At 45.6% G+C, this 17,830-nt stretch overlaps 1 pseudogene; it reads left to right on the top strand.

Moving 5' to 3' along the window:
* Positions 1-6,808: 6,808 nt before the first annotated feature.
* On the top strand, positions 6,809-11,150 carry LOC104657711 (annotated as a pseudogene).
* The last annotated feature ends 6,680 nt before the right edge of the window (positions 11,151-17,830 follow it).

Genomic DNA, 17,830 nt, shown 5'->3' with positions numbered 1-17,830 from the left:
TTTTTTTTTTTTTTCTTTCAGTTCTTTAAATATTTTGCTCCACTTCTTTCTGGCTTACATTGATTCCAATGAGAGATCTGCAGCTATTGTTACCATTGTTTTTCTATATGTAATGTCTTTTTTTTTTTTTTAACAGGATACTTTTGAGATTTTCTCCTTATCATTGTTTTTGAGCAATTTAATCATGATGTACCTTGATAATGTTTTCTTCTTCTTTTTTTTTTTTTTTTTTTTTTTTTTTTTTTTTTTTCAGTGGGTTCACTGGCTCTCTGGGTTAAAGTTTTCATCAAATTTGGAAATTTTTTTAGCTCTTAATTCTTGCAATATTGTTTCTATTCTCCCTTTCTCTCTTCTGTTTTGTGGACTATAATACACATTTGTTAGTAAACTAGAATCTGTACCACAACTCAATGATGCTCTGTTCAGTTTTTTCAGTTTTTTTCTTTTTTGTATTTCCTTTTTGAATAGTTTCTATTACTAGGTCTTCAAGTTCACTTATCTTTTCTCTCTGCAGTTTCTAATCTGCTGTCAATCTCATAAAGTGTTTTGTTTTATTTTTTTAAAATCTCAAGCAGGCCGGGCGCGGTGGCTCAAGCCTGTAATCCCAGCACTTTGGGAGGCCGAGACGGGCAGATCACGAGGTCAGGAGATCGAGACCATCCTGGCTAACACGGCGAAACCCCGTCTCTACTAAAAACTACAAAAAACTAGCCGGGCGAGGTGGCGGGCGCCGGTAGTCCCAGCTACTCGGGAGGCTGAGGCAGGAGAATGGCGTGAACCTGGGAGGCGGAGCTTGCAGTGAGCTGAGATCCGGCCACTGCACTCCAGCCTGGGCGACAGAGTGAGACTCCGTCTCAAAAAAAAAATAAAAAATAAAAAATAAAAATCTCAAGCATTGTAATTTTCATTTCTAGAAGTTTGATTCTTCTATACCTTCTATGTCTCAACATGCTCAATTTTTTCTCTACTTTCTTAGACATAGTTATGTAGTTGTAATCACTGTTTTAGGGTCCTTGTCTCTTAATGCTATCCTCTGTGTTATTTTTTGTTCTGTTTCTATTGACTGATGCGCTCATCATACATTTTATTTTACTGTTTCTCTGCATGCCATTGCTTCTTTTATACCACATATTATGATATTTATTTTCTTGTGTGCTAGACATTTTTATATTCTGTAAGTATTTTTGAGATTTTTTTCCTGCAACACGGTTAAGTAACTTGGGAGCCATTTGTTCCTTTCAAGGTTTGTTTTTAATCTTTGTTAGATGCTATCAAGGCAGCTTTTAGTCTAGGGCTAATTTTGCCCACTTTTAAGACCATAAATGCCTTCTGGAGTACTCTGACATTCTTCTAACTATGAGGCTTATCCACTATGGCTGCAGAAAGCGCTGTATTCCTGGCCTGTTTGTGCTCTAGGGATGTTTTCTCTAATTCTTTGGAGGAGGGTAGCTTCCTCTCATGCAAGTGCTGATAAGTACTCACAGGATCAGATGAAGACTCAGAAGGGACCCTATGCAGCCCTTTCTGTGTTATTTCCACCTCTGGTACTCGGCGTGAATTTTAGCCATCTCATACTCCCTGTACTCCCACTTCTACCGCCTCAGCTTGTGGAGATGGTCAAATGCTGCCTGGGTTCGACCTCTCCTGTAGTTGGAATGTGTTGCCCAGAACACATGTGCTGCAAATTGAATCCCCAGTGCAACAGTGTTGGGAGATGGGGCCTAATGGGAGGTGTTTGGGTTGTGAGGGCTCCATTCTTCAGAATGGATTAGTGCTGATTATAAAAGAGCTTGAGGCTGAGAGTTTGATTTCTTGCTCTCTTTCACCCTCCCTTGCCCTCCTGCCATCCACCATGGGATGATCCAGTACAAAGACTGTCGCCAGATGGAAGCCACCTAATCTTGGACTTCCCAGCCTCCAGAACTGTAAGAAATAAATCTCTGTTGTTTATAAACTACTCAGTCTCAGGTATTCTGTTGTAGCAGGATAAAACTTACTAAGATAGCCTCCTTGCACTGATCTCAGGAAATGGTCTCCATTTCCAGCAACAGGCTGGGCAATTGCAGCCTTGTTTGTTTTCTCTTTCTCAAGGATTTTGGTCCTGTGCTGCCTGATGGCCAACATCTGAAAACCAGTTTTCACATGCTTTGTCTTGGTTTTTATTTGTTTCAGGAGGGAGAATAAATCTGGTTCCTGTTCCTACTTCTATGCAAGAAGCAGAAATATCCTCTTACAAGTTTTTGAGGTAGGTTTTTCCTCCCTTTTAATAGACTAAGAAACTGAGGTTCAAAAGGGTTATGGGAATTCCCATGGTCATGCAGCTGTGATATGGAAGCTCTGGGCTGGTAAAGCAGAATCCTTGCCCTGGAGCCTTGCATCCTTTTCCTAATGCCTCCCATGCTGATAATGCTGAGGAAATTGACTGGGTGTGGGCATGAAGAACCAATGTTAAGCTATTAGAATTGTTGCTGCACAGATCTTTATTTGGACCAGAGGTACTCAACCCAATGGATCCCATAGAAAATTTAAGGAATGTTATAGACTCTCTTCCCTGAAAATCACATGTATATATTCCTCATTTTGCATACAATTTTAGGAAGTCTTTGACTCCACTGTGGCAGAGACAGCTGGTAGTCTATTCAATATCCACTTCCCTTCTTTCTTTTTAAGAGCATTACAGTTTTACTTGGAGGCTGCAGTCTACCAACTCAAATACAAACTTAATTCTCAGCCTCTCTTGCAGTTTGCAGTAGCCAATGGGATGTATGGGGAATATCTTTCTAGCAAAGACCTTAAACAGGGATGAACCAACTGCATATGCTTTTTTGCCTCTCACATTTACCCCTTCTTCCTGCTCAGAAAGACATTATGATGGTGGGGGTGGAGGACGTCTGCCCTGTGACCAAGAGTACAGGAACTGCAGGCTATGGATGGTGGCACCAATGAGTTGAGGAGTCCTGGGTCCTAAGGAGCCCTGGATTCTGGACCAGTTATTTCCAGAATTCTTATGTCAGAGAAAAATGAGTCCTATTTGTTTGATTTTTATACTCCTTTAAGTTGGCCATGTGTCACTACAACTCTTAGAGAGAGCAATGATTTTGTCTCCTTCATGGTTCAACTCCTTCATTGCTCAATAATTTTCATGGAGACTGAGCGTAAGGCCAGAAACATGGTGAAGATGTTATAAATAAAAGTGACAGAAAATGGTAGCTGGGAAGTGTAAAATGTCACACTATCACCCGTTGCCATTAGAACATGGAGAAGATGGCCAGGTTAGTCCTGACAGAGAGCCAGGCCTCTAGGGAGTGGGACACAGGAGAGGTGGGGGCGAGATGTGTAGTGAACAGGGAATCAGGCTGCAGAATTCCCCCAAGCCCTGCCACTAGCTTTAGCAAATCACTCCTTCTCTCTGAACCCATTTTTCCATCAAAATCAAAGGCCTAAGCTCCTTATCAACCTTGACTTTCTCCTTAGCTTTGAGATGATGATTCCAAGGGCCTTGCTGTTGATATACCCCGTCCCTGTAAAACCATGCGGAAATTTCCATCCCCTCCATAACAAGGGGCATTTAAATTTGACCTGTAGGTCTGCCTCCTCTACTGTTGTTGATTAGAAACCATTTCCCGCACAAGCACAAACCACAAACTCTCCCTGAGGAGCAGGATGTGGTGCATTTGTGTGCATGGAGGCACTCCAGGCCTGAGGAACCAGGAAGTTTGCTTGGTCAAGAAGCACATGGCGGCCAGGTGCAGTGGCTCACGCTTGTAACCCCAGCACTTTGGGAGGCCAAGGCAGGCAGATCACTTGAGTCCAGGAGTTTGAGACCAGCATGGGCAACATAGCAAAATCCTATCACTATAAAAAATAAAATAAAAGTATCCCTGTGGTGACACGTGCCTGTCGTCCCAGCTATTCAGGAGGCTGGGGTGGGAAGATCACATGAGTCTGGGAGGTCGAGGTTGCAATAAGCCATGATCTTGCCACTTCACTCCAGCCTGGGTGACAGAGTGAGACCTGGTCAAAAAAAAAAAAAAAAAAAAGAAAGAAAAAAAAAAAAGAAAAGAAGCACATGGCTATTTAGTGTGTGCTGCTGAAGGGCAGCAAAGCCAAGGGGCTAAGATTCAGATGAGCCAACCCAGCTTTGAATCCTGTCTGTAAGCCTCAGTATCCCCTGCTGTCACATCGGCATATTGGCAGAAAAAAATCAGAACAATTAAAGGAGACAAAAAGGATTAAAAGTGCTCTTGATGCCAAGATTTGGCACAATGCCCAGAGCACAGGTGTTTTAAATGATGATTACAGCATCATGTGCCCCACAGTGTGCTTGTGTGCTTGAGGATGTGTAGGAGAGGACAATCAACTCACATTCCCAAGCACCTTTTCCAGTCCAGGCAGTGTGCTCCGTGCCTGACATCCTGATTGTCTTTACAACTTCTAAAGCTTATCAGGAAGATCTTTCTGTTCTCTCATTTCATTTTCCACAATACCTCTGCCCACTAAGATTATATTATTTCCTTTTCATTTTATGATAGATGAGGAAACTCGCTAGGAGAGGTAAAGTCACTTGCCCAAGATCATGTAGCTGGTCAGCAGCAGGGCCACATCTGCATGGCTCTGATACAATGTGGTCCTCACTTTTAGTGATTTGCCCTGTCCATTCAGTGTGAGAAGAGCTGTCCAAATAATACGCATTGAGTCCGTCGTGCTACTCCATGAAGAAGAATGTGTGAATGCTCTAGATTGCAGATTAAAGTAGTGTAGTAAGTCTCATTTTTGGAAGAAGCAGGATGGAGAAGGAGGAGGAAGGCATTCCAGGCAGTATGTGCATAAACAAAGTCACAGAGATGGAATTTAGCCCAGGGCATTAAGGAGCTATCACAGACACTGTGATATTAGAGGTCCTAGAAGGATGCCCTAAGGGACTTTCAAAAGTTTAGCTTAGTGTATTTAGTCCTTCACACTAGAAGAATCCACTAAAAATTTCTGAGCATAAGAATTTTGTGATGGTAAACATCACTTGCAAGAAATTCACCTGGTGTGTGCAGGATAGACCACATGGGAGAAGAGGTACATGATTGGAATCTTGGATCAGGGATGAGCAAACAAAAGGGCAGATCATGATGGAGCAGGGATGAGGGATGAAAGTAGGTGTTTACAAAGCGTGAACAAATCAGGCAGCCTGAGGCTTTTGCTGTCACAGGTACTTTGCATGATACATTGGAGAACTTCCTTGAAAGTCAAAAGATTAGAGCAGCAAATGGTAGAAGAAACAGTGTGGAGTGGTGCCTAAGAGAAGTGGGAAGTAGGACAATCATGGATTAGATGCTAAATCTGCTGGTTATCAGCCATGTGACCTCCATCAAATTTCTGGGGGCTTCAATCTCCTCTTCTATAAACTAGGAGAGATAAATATAGTTCTTATCTCAAATGATTGAATATGGGAGTTTAAGAAGAGCACAGCAGTAGTATAAATGCTCAGGGATGGTAATTACTGTTGTTACCACCACCACCTCCATCATCATCATCATCATTACTACCACCACCATCACCACAAACATTATCACCATCATAACCACCACCATCACCATCACCACCATCATCACCATCACCATTATCACTATTGCTACCATCACCATCACCACCATTATCACCCTCACCATCATCACCACCACTGTCACCATCATCACCATCACTATCACCACCACCATCACCACCACCACCATCACCATCATCACCACCATCATCACCATCACCACCACCACCATCACCATCATCACCACCACCATCATCTCCACCATCACCATCACCACCACCATCATCCCCACCCCACCACCATCACATACCACAGCCTCCACCACCATCATCAATATCACTACAATCACCACCACCTCCACCACTATCATCTCCATCACTATCACCACCATCATTCCTACCACCATCATCCCGTCACCACTATCACCACCATCACCCCCATCATTACCATCATCACTACCATCACTATCACTACCATCAGCAACATCAGTCATCACCATAACCCACTGTTACTACCACCATTACCACCACCACCATCACCACCGTCATCATCACTACCATCACTGTCACCATCATTACCATCACTACCATTACAACTAGTATTATCGCCACCATCACCACCAACACAATCAGTACCAACATCACCATCACCACCATTATCATCATTACCAGCACCATCATTATTACTTTGCAGAACCACAGACTGTCAGGATTGGAAGAGTCCATGGGGATTTCCCAGTCTAAAAATTCTCATTTTACGGCCGCCGCCGCCGCCCAGGCCCGCACCCCCAGCCATAGGCCTAGAGCGCAGTGCTACGGGAGCCGCGGTGCCTGGGCCAGACGCTCGGCGAGGCAGCTCCACCGCACACGCACACACAGACCCCGGCAGCAGGAACGCAGATGACACGCCCGTAACATGGAAGCCACTCCTGCCGCCGCCACCGCTCGGACCACAGCAGCAGCAGCCACAGCAGTAGCCGCCAGCGGCGCTGCACTCAACAAAGGTCGTAGGAGCTGCCGCCCAGACGCCCGGGCTTGACCTCCGCGAAGGCCAACCCCGGGAAAGGGGTATGTTCTGTTTTGTGGTTTTTCTTTCAGACGCTACTAAAGGATGTTGGGGATGCTTCTGACTATTATGAAGGCCAAAAGGCCTGTTGACTGGGGCTACTTTTAACCCTTTCCTATTTGTTGAGAATGCAGCCGTGTGACAGTAACTGAACATTGGTCTAAAGTCTTTCCAAAAGGTCAGGGTTCACAAGAACATCTGCTCAAATTCATGACCCTGAGGCATATGAAGACCCCAGACTTTGATGACCTCCTGGCAGCATTTGACATCCCAGATACGGTCGATCCTAAAGCAGCTACTGAGTCTGGACACAATGACCATGAAAAGCCGCATGAAGCAGAACGCTCAGGGGGACGATGACTCCCACACACCATCATCTTCCGACGTGGGTGTCAGTGTTATCAAGAATGTTGGGAACATCCACTTGGTCGAGGGCAGGGAGAAAGACGGCCGTAACCCCACTGGCGATGGCCTACATAATGGATTTCTCACAGCGTCCTCCCTCGACAGTCACAGTAAAGATGGAGTGAAGTCCTTGAAAGGAGACGTGCCTGCCCCTAAGGTGACTCTGAAAGACTTGACGTTCAGTCAGTTTAGCCCGATCTTCAGTGCTGAAGAGTTTGATGACGATGAGAAGACGGAGGTGGATGACCCCCTGACAAGGAGGACGTGTTAAGCTGCAGGTCCAACGTGTTGACAGGGTCGGCTCCCCAGCAGGGCTACGATACGCTGAAGGCACTTGGAGGGGAAAACTCCAGCAAAACGGGGCTCTCTACATCAGGCAATATGGAGAAAAACAAAGTTGTTAAGAGAGAAGCAGAAGCCAAATCTATAAACCTGAGTGTTTATGAACCTTTTAAAGTCAGAAAAGCAGAGGATAAATTGAAAGAATGCTGGAAAACAGAGTCCTGGATGGGAAGCCGAGCTCCAACAAGAATGACACCGGCCTCCCTGGTGTTGTGCCATGAAGACAAAGTCATCCTGCATTGCTGCCATCGCAGCTCTCAGCCCTAAAAAGGCGGCTTCAGACTCCTGCAAAGAACCAGTGGCCAATTTGAGGGAATCCTCCCTGTTACCAAAAGAAGTAAATGACAGTCGGAGAGCAGCCGACAAGTCTCCTGAATCCCAGAATCTCATCGAGTGGACCAAAAAAAAAAAAAAAAAAACAAAAAACCACCCCTAAAGCAACTGGATAGTCCCAGAAGCATCTCAAGTGAGAACAGCAGCAAGGGCTCCCCGTCCTCTCCTGCAAGGTCCACACCAGCAATCCCCAAAGTTCGCATAAAAACCATTAAGACATCTTCTGGGGAAATCAAGACAACAGTGACCAGGGTATTGCCAGAAGTGGATCTTGACTCTGGGAAGAAACCTTCCGAGCAGATGGAGTCCCCGATAGCCTCTGTGACATCCATTCTTTCGTCTCTAGCATCTGTCGCTGTCTTTTCCTCTCCCCACAGGGTGCCTCTCCAGTCCGTGGTCATGACCACGTGGTCAGTTTCCCCTGCAGAGCTCACCCTCAAACAGGTCACAATCAAGCCTGTGGCTGCTGTTTTCCTCCCAGTAGTCCACTGTGAAGACGGTAGAATCCCAAGTCATTAATTTGAAGCTCGCTAACAACACCACGGTGAAAGTCAGGGTCATATCTGCTGCCTCTGTCCTGAGCACCAGCAGTGCCATCATTAAAGCCGCCAATGCCATCCAGCAGTAAACTGTCATGGTGCTGGCATCCAGCCTGGCCAACGCCAAACTCGTGCCAAAGACTGTGCACCTTGCCAACCTTAACCTTTTGCCTCAGGGTGCCCAGGCCACCTCTGAACTCCACCAAGTGCTAACCAAACCTCAGCAACAAATAAAGCAGGCAATAATCAACTCAGCAGCCTCTCAACCCCCCAAAAATGTGTCTCAAGTCCAGGTGATGTCGTCCTTGCAGAGTTCTGTGATGGAAGCTTTCAACAAGGTGCTGAGCAGTGTCAATCCAGCCCCTGTTTACATCCCAAACCTCAGTCCTTCCGCCAATGCAGGGATCACATTACCGACACGTGGGTACAAGTGCTTGGAGTGTGGGGACTCCTTTGCACTTGAAAAGAGTCTGACTCAGCACTCCGATAGACGGAGCATGCGCATCGAAGTAACGTGCAACCATTGTACAAAGAACCTCGTTTTTTACAACAAATGCAGCCTCCCTTCCCATGCCCATGGGCATAAGGAGAAAGGGATGGTAATGCAACGTTCCCACTTAATTTTAAAGCCAGTCCCAGCAGATCAAATGATAGTTTCTCCATCAAGCAATACTTCCACTTCAACTTCCACTCTTTAGAGCCCTGTGGGAGCCGGCACACACACTCTCACAAAAATTCAGTCTGGCATAACTGGGACAGTCATATCGGCTCCTTCAAGCACTTCCATCACCCCAGCCATGCCTCTAGTTGAAGGCCCCTCCAAACTGTGTAGACATAGTCTACAATGTTTGGAGTGTAATGAAGTCTTCTAGGACGAGACATCACTGGCTACACATTTCCAGCAGGCTGCAGATCCAAGTGGACAAAAGACTTGCACCATCTGCCAGATGCTGCTTCCAATCCGGTGCCCTTATGTATCACACCAGAGAATCCGTCAGCACAAATCTCCCTACACCTGCCCTGAGTGCAGGTGCCTTCTGCAGTTCTGTGCATTTCCAGACCCATGTCACTGAGAACTGTCTGCACTACACAGGAAGAGTTGGTTTTCGATGTGTGCATTGCAATGTTGTGTACTCTGATGTGGCTGCTCTGAAGTCTCGCATTCAAGGTTCTCACTGTGAAGTCTTCTACAAGTGTCCTATTTGTCCAATGGCGTTTAAGTCTGCCCCAAGCACACATTCCCACGCCTACCTTCAGCATCGTGGCATCAAGATAGGAGAACCAAAAATAATATGTAAGTGTTCCATGTGCGACACTGTGTTCACCCTGCAAACCCTGCTGTATCGCCACTTTGACCAACACATTGAAAACCAGAAGGCATCTGTTTTCAAGTGTCCAGACTGTTCTCTTTTATATGCATAGAAGCAACTTATGATGGACCATATCAAGTATATGCATGGCACATTGAAAAGTATTGAAGGGCCTCCAAATTTGGGTTTAAACTTGCCTTTGAGCATTAAGCCTGCAACTCAAAATTCAGCAAATCAGAACAAAGAGGACACGAAATCCATGACTGGGAAAGAGAAATTGGAAAAAAAATCTCCATCTCTTGTGAAAAATTCGATGGAAACCAAGAAAGTGGCCAGTCCTGGGTGGACGTGTTGGGAGTGTGACCGCCTGTTCACGCAGAGAGATGTGTACATATCCCACGTGAGGAAGGAGCATGGGAAGCAAGTGAAGAAGCACCCCTGCCACCAGTGTGACAAGCCTTTCAGCTCATCCCACAGCCTGTGCCGGCACAACCGGATCACGCACAAAGGCATCAGGAAAGTGTATGTCTGCTCACACTGCCCAGACTCCAGACGTACCTTTGCCAACCGGTTGATGCGGAAGAAGCACGTCCAGCTGAAGCATGGCATCAAGGACCCTGACCTGAAAGAAATGAGACGCCACCAATGAAGAGGAAGCAGAAATAAAAGAAGACACCAAGGTCCCCAGTCCCAAGTGGAAGCTGAAAAAGCCGGTTCTGGAGTTCAGGCCTCCCAGAGGAGCAATCATTCAACCACCAAAAAAGCTGAAAATCAATGTTTTTAAGGTCCACAAGTGTGCCCTGTGTGGCTTCTGATTTGTTTTTTCTAAGACCACCAGAGCGGGCACAAAAGAACCAGTGAGTAGGCAAGGGTAGGAGCAAAACTGCAAATTTATTCTTTGGTCACCCAGCTTCAGGGAAGTAGGTGGGTAGGGAGAGGTCTGTCGGCCTCCAGCAAAGGAGGCCAAGAGAGTCACGCGGTGGAGCCCTCGGACGGAGTTCCTACAGTCCCCACGGGGCGTCTGCCGGGAGCGGCTTTTCTAGGAGTGGAAGGGCAATAGGCCGGGCACGGGCGTGTCGGGGGGCGTTCGGTAGGTGCGACCAGGTAAATCTTGGTCTCTTCGGATTGATGTCACCTGGTGCATGCCCGGTTGGTCTGCACCTTCCTGGGTGCCGGCTGCATTTTCGTGGACGCGGGAAAAGTTGGTGATGAAGAACCCGGAAGTGCACCATCTTGCCTCCATTAGTCCAAACAGCTTCTCCACTGAAAACCTGCTGCAGTTCCATGAACACATCTCTCAGCACAAATCGGATGGTTCTTCCTACCAGTGCCGGAAGTGTAGTCTCTGCTACACGTGTCACATCTCTCTGTCCAGGCACTTCTTCATAGTACACAGGTTAAGGGAACCTCAGCCAGTGTCCAAGCAAAATGGGGCTGGGGATGATAACTAACAGGAGAACAAACCCAGCCATGAGGATGAATCCCCCGATGGCACCATGTCAGACAGAAAGTGCAAAGTGTGCTCAAAAACCTTTGAAACTGAAGCTGCCTTAAATAGTCAACATGCGGACACACGGCATGGCCTTCATCAAATCCAAAAGGATGAGCTCAGCTGAGAAATAGCCACACATGCTCCATGGGGAAAAATCCCTGTCCACATTGGAATAAAAAAGACATTTTTGTTACAAAAAGTTTGCAGTATAATAGAGTTAACAGTATATGTTGCAACATAGTCTCTTTCAACGTACCTTCCTTCAGCTCGTGGTATATATCCTCGGTAAGTATTAAAACAGTATTTGAGTTTAAAAGAGTTTGTATATATTTAAATGAATAACTTTTTATACTATTTGTTACATGTTTATGTCAGTATTTAGTGGAAAACCATCTGAGTTGCTTTGGGTTAGAATTTTTCTTTTTGTACCGTTTCTTTAAAACAGTGTTCTTAGTAACAGGGGCAGTTCCTGAATTCAAATAAACTATTTTGTATGTTTGGATTTTGAATGGGTTAACAAATTACAGGCTAAAATAATGCCTTTTTTAGTGTTTTTAATTTTTAGAATTCACTACATAAATTGTAAGTAATTGTGGGTCTCAAAAACACTAGGAACTTTTAAGTGTCTTAGCACTTCCTCGATGTGTCTGCCCTGAGGGAGTGAGTTCACATTTGAGACAACTGCACTCCAGTATGGGCGTGCCTTTGCCTTCAGGCCACACCGAAGGGTGTTTAAAGCAGCCTTGAAGGTCACTCCTTTCCCAGCCGTGAATAAAAACTGAAGCCAGGAATCTAATAAGGAATGCTGATTTCCTCAATTCCATTTTGAGGAATGGGGAAAACTATTCAAAAGAAAAAAATGGGACTAGTTTTCTGGGCAGATCTGCAAGGCTGGCTTTAAGAGCACAGGGAGGGAAAATAATGAAAGGGCTGGACTACTATAAAAGTTACAAATACGTAGTTAGACCAATAGATTTATATAGTCATATTTTTGTCATGTAATTTATTAACTATTACAGAAACACAACTAAGAATATCAAGCATTTCTCTGGCTCTTGACAGAAAAAAAATCAGTAGACTTAACCCTTTACTGTCAAAAGAGTTAGTGTTTCCTGTTCTGGATGCTACTGCCAAACGTTCTGGTGCTTAGAGTCAGGACTGGACAACCTCAACCACCGACTTATCAATGCAACTGCCTGTGTATTGCAATTGGCCGTTACCTTAAGCGCTGAGCCACCCGGGTTTAGTTCAGCCATTTCAAGAGTATATTTAATGCCGGTAATTCTGCTTTATTAAAATGCAGCAGAGGTACTCTTCTGTCCCTTCTGTTTATAGTTCTCTGAGAGAGTTCTATTTTTTGGTTTTGTTTTGTGTTTTCTTTTGCATTTTATACCTTGTATTTATCCCTGAACATGTTTTGTACTTTTTTTTTTTTTTTTAAGAAAAGGAATTCTTTTGTGTATATATAGATACTTGCATGATATATTGTAGTCAACGTTCAGTTCCTCGAAAGGTCTTGCTGCTGTCGGGTGTTAAGCACTCCATCCATCATAACTGTATGAAACACATTTCATATGTAAATAAACATGGGACATTTGGCCCTTGAAAAAAAAAATTCTCATTTTACAAAAGGGGAAATTGAGACCCAGAGACTGGCCCAAGCTTATGCCATTAACTCATGGCAGACTTGGAACTAGAACCAGGGACTCCTGGCCGCCACTCCCATGTTCTTGCCCCTGACACCAGACCATGTGAGAAATGTTGTCAATCAGCACACATTCTTCACAGGATTCATAGGGAAAGATTTGAAGACTCTTTCCTCTTCAGAGTAGTCCTAACTCTTCCATTTCCTTGTGGTATGTTTCCATAGTCAGTTATTCATTGTGTTCTAACCCTCAGCAGGTATCCAGAGAGAGTATGTTTCTAACAAACTGATTTTCATTTTAGTAAAAGAAATTTTAAAAATGAAACTAAGAAAGAAAAAGAAAGTAGGAGTCTCTTTCAAGGGAGCCTCCCTGATCAGTGATTTGGAGCCGGGGTTCTGACACATGTGGACGTAGTGCTAAGGCAGTGGCGATTCCTGCAGAAAATTCTGCCGTGGATGTGCTTAAGGCTCTGACACGCTTCCAAAGAACTCCTACTGGAATTCTTGAAACATTTGGATGGAATTTTTGCAAAGTAGCCTCGTGGAATCTTTTATAAGCCCGCCCGTAAGTCCTGCTGCACTTCCTTCGGTTGCTCCTAAAATGTTCATGTCATCTGTGCTTCCTTCTCGTAGAATTTTTCCACAAGTCTGAGGGAATGTTCATAGAAGACCTATGGAGTTCTCAATGAATTTTCATGAAAATCTCTCAGAGTTGCCATGTGATCCTTAATGAATTCTCACAGAAACAGCATGGAATTCTTACTTGGAAGAGTCCCCCAGCTTCTATGGAATTCTTAACTAACCCTCATGGCATGCTAATAAAATTCCAAAGACATGTTCACAGAACTTGCATTAAATTATCTTAGAAACCACAGAAAGGACTCCAAGAAAATGTGCAGAATTCCTTGGGAACAAAAACCAACGAGTCTCCAAACTATCAAGGATAAGACGGGTCCAGTCCTCGGGGTCACTTTGTCCTAGGATTCTTAGAGTGGGTGTCTTCACTGAATGTGATGAGAAGGCAGGCGCAGATGTGTCTCAAGCTGTAACTTCTGATTTGAGCAGCAGGGAAGGAGCAGGTCCTCTCGGCGTAAGATGAGGCATTTTCTCATCAAATATTTTCCCATCCCACTTTGTACTGTCACACGCCAAAGCCAGCTCCACACAGGGTCTAGCAGCAGTTGAACGGAGTGTCTCCATCCAGTCCTTTATGTTATTAATCTATCCCCTGCCCCTCCCTTTGGAGCCTCGGGCTGTCCGTGGATGTTCTCCCAATCATTAATTAAGCCCGAGTCAATTAAGAGCCCTGGATGCTGGCACATTATGGGCACCATCTATTGATGTAACATAATTCTTTTCAGGTTAGAATCCATGCAGGGCTGGATTTTCATTGAACCCACCCCAGAGCCTGCTGTTACAGAACAATACCCTGGGTTTTGCAAGCCTGGCCTCCACAGAAACTGGATCCCAAGGGGCTCGGCATGGGGGACAGTACTGCCACACAAAGGAGATGCCCTGGGAGGTCAGGGAGGCAGCCAGGCAGCGCTACCCTGCCTTCAGCACACAAGTATCTGCCAAGGCCTGGCCTGCTCTGAGCCGGCCTGGCCCTGTCCCAAACTCTGGGCCTGGGAGCCGAGGCCCGACAAGCTGGTTAAGGCCGCCAGTACAGAGGGTCTTTGGCCTTCATGCCTGGTTTGCTGAGCAGCCCTGGATGAGCCTCTGGAGCTCTGTGAGCTCTTCTCCACTCTTAGCTGGGCAGACTCCAGCTGGTTCCTGAGGACTCAACTCATGACAGCTGCTCCCCAGGGAAGCCCCGGGTAAGCTCAGTGGCCCTGCTTCATGCTTTCAGGGCCCCTGGCATGAATCACAACTCAAGCTCATTAAGTGTGGGATGAATCACTTAGGGGCTGGGCTCCCAGCAGGGCAGAGACTCTGCCTTTTTTATTGCCGACTCCACAGTGCCAAGGCCGTGCACGGCACACATGGGGGTGCGAGAGATGCTTGTTGAATGAATGAATGATGACAATCCCAACAATGCCATGATAATCATAAGAATAGTGGCTAACGCTTAGGGAGTACTTTCTATGCCTGGCACTAGTCTAAGTCTTTCCATGCATTAAATGCATTTAAGGAAAGAATGAATACACTTGGAATGCCCTGGTGTGGAATATTTATAAGCATAAATTAATGCTAAGTACCTACTACGTGTCAAGCACTGCACTTGGCACTTTTTCCTTTTTATAATTCAAGGTTGAATTTGCTGGATGAGTTTCTTTTCAGGCGGCCGGGCAGCCTGTGGCTAGTTTCTGAGGACATGTGTGGTTCTGAAATCAATGAGAATCCAGAGTCAAAATCAATATCAATGACAGTCCCAAGTTCCCTACCTTGTTTTATGCTTTAATGCTTACATCAGGTCCCTGGGACACCCCAAGCTGCGAGGGAAGCTGGAAAGGGAGGACTCCATCTTTGCAGCCTCTGTGGTGGAGGGTGGGCCAGAAAGAAGCCGTGCTGTTGGGAGAGCCCTGGGTCAGTGGCTGCTGCAATCCTGGGAAGAGACGAGGGTGTGAGCTCTGGCCTTAGAGGCAGCAGGGCCAGCTGCCCAGCCTCTCTAAGCCTGGGCTTGCCTCCTTTGCAGGAGGAAGGAAGCTGTGCTAATGGTACCAACTCCAGATCCTGGAGTAATGCAGACGCTCAACACTTCTTCCTGCCTTCGCGATGGTTACCACACCCACCTGTTACCTGGACTTAATGTCCTTAATCATTCTCTTTCAATGGCCTCAACTTTTAAATACTCTAATCTCATCCCAAGCAATAATATCAATGAAATCACAGTCTGGATGTGTGTGGAAAAGACCTCAGTCTTTCCACAATAATCGCTCTCCCCTTCTTCCCTGTGGAAGAACTTCTTATTTCTTTGCTGGCCACAGAGTAGCTTGGAATAAAGGTTCCCTGTCCTGGCTTCTCTTAGAAGGAAAAGTGTGGGTTTTTTGTTTTTGTAAATGTTTTTAGAGATGTGGTCTTGCTATGTTTCCCAGGTTGGTCTCAAACTCCTGGCCTCAAGTGATCCTCCAGCCTTGGCCTCCCAAAGTGTTTGAATTACAGTCATGAGCCACCATATCCATCTCACTAAGTGTGGTTTTATAGCATGTCCTCACCAGTGGGATGTAAGTGTGAGTTAAAAGAGAGGAATGTATCTTTCTCCTTTCCTGTTCTCCTTGCTGCTGTCTGGAATATGGGCATGATAGCCAGAGCAGCAGCAGCCAGATTAGACCATGAGGTGACCTTGAGAGTGGAAGCCCTGCATAGCAGAGCAACAAAATAGAAAGAGATGGTCCTTGATCTTGTGGCATGCTGTAGTAGTCTGTTTTCATCTGGCTATAAAGAACTACCTGAGACTGTGAAATTTGTGAAGAAAAGAAGTTTAATTGACTCACAGTTCTGCAGGCTAAACAGGAAACATGACTAGGAGGCTTCAGGAAAGTTACAATCATAGCAGAAGGCAAAGGTGAAGTAAGGCATGTCTTACCATGCGGCAGGAGAGAGAGACAGTGAAGGACGAAGTGCCACTTTTAAACCACCAGATCCCATGAGAACTCACTCACCATTGTGAAAACAGCATGGGGGAAACCACCCCCATAATTGAATCACCTCCCACCAGGCCCTCCCTCAACACATAGAGATTACAATTTGAGATGAGATTTGGGTGGAAATGCAGCCCCAAATCATGTCATTCTACTGCTGTCCCCTGTTCCCTCCCAAATCTCATGTTCTTTTCACATTTCAAAACACAATCATGTCTTCCCAACAGTCCCCCAAAGTGTTAACTCATTTCAGCATTAACCCAAAAGTCCAAGTCCAAAGTCTCATCTGAGACAAGGCAAGTCTTTTCCACCTATGAGCCTGTAAAATAAAAAGTAAGTCAGTTACTTCCAAGATGCAATGGGGTTACAGGAATTGGGTAAATCTTCCAGTTCCAAATGGGAGAAATTGGCCAAAACAAAGGGACTACAGGCCCCATGCAAGTCAGAAACTCAGCAAGGCAGTCATTAAATCTTAAAGCTCTGAAATGATCTCCTTTAACTCCATGTCTCACATCCACGGCATGCTGATGCAAGGGGTGGGCTCACAAGGCCTTGGGCAGCTCCACTTCTATGGCTTTGTGGAGTACAGACCCTGAGGCTGCTTTCACAGGTTGGCATTTAGTGCCTGTGGTTTTTCCAGATGCATGGTGCAAGCTGTCAGTGAATCTACCATTCTGGGGTCTGGAGGATCATGACCCTCTTCTCACAGCTCCACTAGGCAGTGCACTAGTGGTGAGTCTGTGTGGGGGCTCCAATCCCACATTTCCCCCTCTGCACTGTCCTAGTAGAAGTTCTCCATGAGGGCTCCACCCCTGCAGCAGACTTCTGCCTGGGCATCTAGTTGTTTCCATAAATCTTCTGAAATCTAGGAAGAGGCTCTCAAACCTTAACTCTTGCATTCTGTGCACCTGCAGGGCCAACACCACATGAAAGCCACCAAGGCTTAGGGCTTGTACCCTCTGAAACAATAGCTGAAGCTGTACCTTGGCTCCTTTTAGCCATGGCTGGAGCTGGAGCAGCTGGGAAAAAGGGCACAGTGTCCTGAGGCTGTATAGAACAGTGGGGCCCTGGGCTTGGCCCAGGATGCCATTTTTTCCTCCTAGGCCTCTAGGTGTTTGATGGGAGAGGCTGCCATGAAGGTCTCTGAAATGCTCTGGAGACATTTTTCTCATTGTCTTGGCTATTAACATTAGGCTTCTCTTTACTTATGAAAATTTCTGCAGCCAGTGGCTCGAATTTCTCCCCAGAAAGTTGGTTTTTCTTTTCTAGCACATGGTCAAGCCTCAAATTTTCCAAACTTTTATGCTCTGTTTCCCTTTTAAACATAAGTTCCAATATCAGATTATCTTTGTGAACGCATATGAGTATATACTTTTAGAAAAAGGTTACCTCTTGAATGTTGTGCTGCCTAGAAATTTCTTCCACCAGATGCCCTAAATCATCTCTCTAGAGTTCCACAGATCTCTAGGGCAGGGGCAAAATGCTCCCAGTCTCTTTGCTAAAGCATAGCAGAAGTGACCTTTACTCCAGTTCCCAATATGTTCCTCATCTCTGTCTGAGACCACCTCAGCCTAGACTTCATTAT

Source organism: Rhinopithecus roxellana, chromosome 2, assembly GCF_007565055.1.
Source record: "Rhinopithecus roxellana isolate Shanxi Qingling chromosome 2, ASM756505v1, whole genome shotgun sequence".
Lineage (NCBI taxonomy): Eukaryota > Metazoa > Chordata > Mammalia > Primates > Cercopithecidae > Rhinopithecus > Rhinopithecus roxellana.
Note: the sequence above shows the minus strand (reverse complement) of the source record. Positions and strands in the feature narration are given on the sequence as shown.